General features: G+C 31.0%; 1 protein-coding gene across 2 annotated transcripts in view; it reads left to right on the top strand.

Moving 5' to 3' along the window:
• Positions 1-3,960, top strand: part of LOC106466155 — a 76,977-nt gene that overhangs the window by 8,075 nt on the left and 64,942 nt on the right. For both annotated transcript variants that reach the window (XM_022394114.1, XM_022394113.1), the window contains exon 2: positions 3,597-3,664. The gene's annotated coding sequence lies outside the window, so the exon portion shown is untranslated. The remainder of the gene's footprint in view (positions 1-3,596; positions 3,665-3,960) is intronic.

Here is a 3,960-nt window from a genome sequence, read left to right as displayed (position 1 = left end):
CTGAAGTTTCTCGGAAAGAATTTCTACAGGAAATTAACAAACAAGCAGATATGCAACACTACTTTATAGGAAAAAAATAATAATGTATTTGTTTTTCATTACTGTTCGAGCTTTAAATGTGAAGGTGACGAGTGTAGCAATAGGAACCTTCGAGAAGATAAAACCTTAAGGTCTACTCTTCAAACATTTCGTTATATAGAAAAATTATATGAAATCATTATCTATAATTTCTTGCTAGGATAAAAAAGACGACATTTTAATTGGATAAGAATGAAACCTTATCTATTGTAACACACACACACACACACCTATGTCAACAATGATTAGTACCTTTCAATTTAAATTAATTGGTCCCTGGTGGGGCAGCGGTACGTTTACGGATTTAAAACGCTAAAATATTGGGTTCGATTCTCCGCGGTGGATAGAATGCAGATAACTCATTGTGTAGCTTTGCACGAAGAAAACAGTAACCATCATTTCAATTAATTAAAAATTACCACTATCTTTAGCTTAACATTCCAACCTGAACCTACTTAACTTAGGATGCAACTCGAAAGCCTGACGATAAAAACTCTGGCATTTGGTACTAAAGCTGACTTCAGTGCAAGTTTAGTTCAAATAAGTATGTAAGTAAATGTGTAAAAAAATATACTTGAATAAAAAATGGGAATTCATTTGAATATGCAAATTTTGAACCAGACCAGCTGCTGCATCCAAAAACATAACATTAGAGCCTGTTTCTCCTTTGACTGCAGCTATTTGCGTGATATATTTCAGAATTATTTCACAGCGCGCAAATATTTCATATTCATTACTAAACTATTGATTTAAAATACACGTAAGGCCGCGAAAAGTAACACATAATTCATATGGGCAGAAGTGTTAGCATTAAAAGCATTGTGAACGTGCTTATATATCTGATTTTATAAAAGAAAGTTAATACTGATTCACTTTTCATAACAATTTGGTAAATATATCATAACTCAAGTAAAACCAATATTTTATTTGAAGTTAAGCACAGAGCTAAACAATAGACTATCTGTGCTCTGCCCACCATGGGTATCGAAACCCGGTTTATAGCGTTGTAAGTCCGCAGACATCCCGCTGTGACACATGGGAGGCCAACAAATATTCATCCATAACTAAAAACAATTAATCTATTTTCACGATATCTGAAGTTATCTGTATGTTTACATAGAGGTAATAGTTGAATGTCATGGTTTATGGGCGTTCAAGACAGCCAAGAAATGAGCGTACTAGAAGAACGTTCGTGTAAAAGAAACATGAACACCGCATTCGTGTCACTCGAAATAAAAACAAAAAACTTTGTTACTTGGCAACGAAAAGTGGAATACTTGTCTCATTTCTCTTGGGAAACCATCTCTAAATTGAAATCTCTCTTGACGTTTAATCGATTAGTGAGCAGAGAAAAGATGGCGTGTGTTCATTCGGTAAATATTTAGTTACTCGATGTTACTACACACATAAAGAACTTAGTAAAACACTAAACATGAAGAAATGACCAAATTATATACAAATCTTACGCCATTCTAAGTTTTTTAAAATAAATTGGAACTAATAGAATAATGAATCTTTTCTTTTTCAGCTTAATTACAAAAAAGTTTTATGCGCGTTACATCATGTTGGCTGTGACACGAAAAAGAACACGACTGATTAATAATAATACATTTAAAATTCACCTAAACAATACATCTAATACATCAATATACATATAAGAATAAAACAGTATACGAATATTTGTAAAATATTTTGAAACAATTTATTCCTGTTAATTTAAAACAAATAAATAAAACCGCATATACATAAAAGCATAATATAACGGTTTCGTAACATCCAAGATACGCTTGAGTTTCTTCAGTAAAGCCTTCTTGAGCAATGCCCACTTAACGATGTAAAACTTCCCGCGTTTTAAACTCCCTCTGTGGGTTAAACTATGTAACATTTAATATGATTTTCAAGTTTATTAATAAAATAACATTAAATAATTTCATATTCTTTTCACAAGCAGATACGAAACCGATATTTATGCTTTTATGTAAGTGTGCTTCTATTTATTTGTTTTAAATTATCGGTAACAAAGAGTTTTTAAAATATCTTTAGAATTATATTTATGTTATTCTATCGTTATTAATCACTTCCCTGAGCAAAATATATTTGATTCCTAATATATTTGATATATTTCACATTTCAGATTTGTAGTTTAATAATGATTTTGATTAATAATATGATGTTTTTATATCAAAACATTGATGAAGAACAATATATTTATTAATATTAATTCATTCTACAATAAGTCTTTAAATTAACTGGTAACAATTTACAATTTTATTTTAGATTAAAATATTTTGTTTGAGTTAACCCAAGGCTACTAATGGGAGTTGTCTTGTGAATGTTTTTAGTTGAAAATCGAATCGATGATCGAAACGCAAACACTTAAGTTTTAAAAAAGTTAAGAACAGAAATAAATCAAAGTTTAAAAGTTTTTATTAGGGTTCTGAACAACTGATTTAAGTTGAACTTTCTTATTTGAATTAAGATGAAGAAATCGATTGAAAAGTAGTTGTTATTAACAGATATCAGTAAGCTAAAACGACGTCTGTCTAGTAGCGGGTTTTTAGCCGCGGCATAGTGGCTCATAGAATGGCTCTGAGTTTTTTTTTGTTTTTGTTTTAAGTACAAACTTTTAGCTCATAGCACCGTCATCTCTTGACCGATTTTAGACCTAATTACGGTTTAAGACTCAGGAGATCAAACCTTTTCGATTTATGTATTTGACCACATCCAAGGTTTCATATATTAATTTACTCTAACCCTGCCTAAAAGAATTTCAATTTGAGGGTAGGCTGATATAGATCCTGATGAGTAATAAAATTAAATCGGATATACACGCACTCCACGCTTGGTGTTGGTGGCGCACAAAAATATAGCTAATAAAAAGAAAAAGAAGAGTATTATAGTTTAATTTACTACAATTCTGCCTAAAAAAAATTCAAGTACCGCGGCTATTTTAGATTCCCTCTTGTTTTTATAAGTAAGTATATTTTTACCCTTAAAAAAATGCAAGATAACAATTTAAAGATAAAACAAAATGATTTGGCCAAGAAAAGAAAATAAGGATTTCACACTTGAAAATACAGATGCAAATAAATAGATGACAGATAAATTTACTCTGATCTTGCTTAAAAGATTTTCAATTTGAGGATAGGCTGGTAGAGATCCTGATGAGCAATAGAATCGAATCGAGTATACACGCGCCCCACGTTTGGCATTGCTGGCGTCCAAAAATATAGCTCATAAAGAGGGAAAATAAAAGATCTCATAGATAAGTTTATTCTAATCCCGCATTTTAATCTATTATTCCCTCTTGCTATGCTCAAACGTAGGCGCATGTCTCAAATTATTTTGAGTATTAAAATAAAAACAGCAATTCGACTTCGCGTAATATAAATGACATCTTTAGAATTTAACAATAACATTTTTGTGATTGTAAACACTTGAACTTTGTTTTTCAAGTTACTTGTATGTTTGTGCTTTGTTTTTATCATGTTCCTGATGTTGTCTTTTTATGTTTTTAGAACGGAATCTTGCTACCGCTGTGTTGTGATTCATGAAAAACACATCAATGTTCTTCAATATAAGGAAAGTAAGTATAGTTTTAAAATAAACTGCCTGTATATTTGCCAAAATCTTATAAATTAAGGGAATACGTATAAAACCCCGGATTTTAGCCTCTTAATTCCGTAAACTTACTTCCTGATCCACTGGCGAAGACTAATGGGAGAATCAAATCAATGACTCATTATAAGATTTCTGGCAAGTAATCGTTATTAAGACAAGTAGAAAGTTGTAGATGAGTAATAAAGTGCTTAGGTAAGTTTGGTGAGTAATAAAGTGCTTAGGTAAGTTTGGTGAGTAATAAAGTGCTTAGGTAAGTTTGGG

The sequence above is a fragment of the Limulus polyphemus genome, unplaced genomic scaffold (assembly GCF_000517525.1).
Source record: "Limulus polyphemus unplaced genomic scaffold, Limulus_polyphemus-2.1.2 Scaffold2170, whole genome shotgun sequence".
Classification (NCBI taxonomy): Eukaryota; Metazoa; Arthropoda; class Merostomata; order Xiphosura; family Limulidae; genus Limulus; species Limulus polyphemus.
The sequence above is the reverse complement of the archived record's forward strand: the minus strand, read 5'-3'. Positions and strand labels throughout refer to the sequence as shown.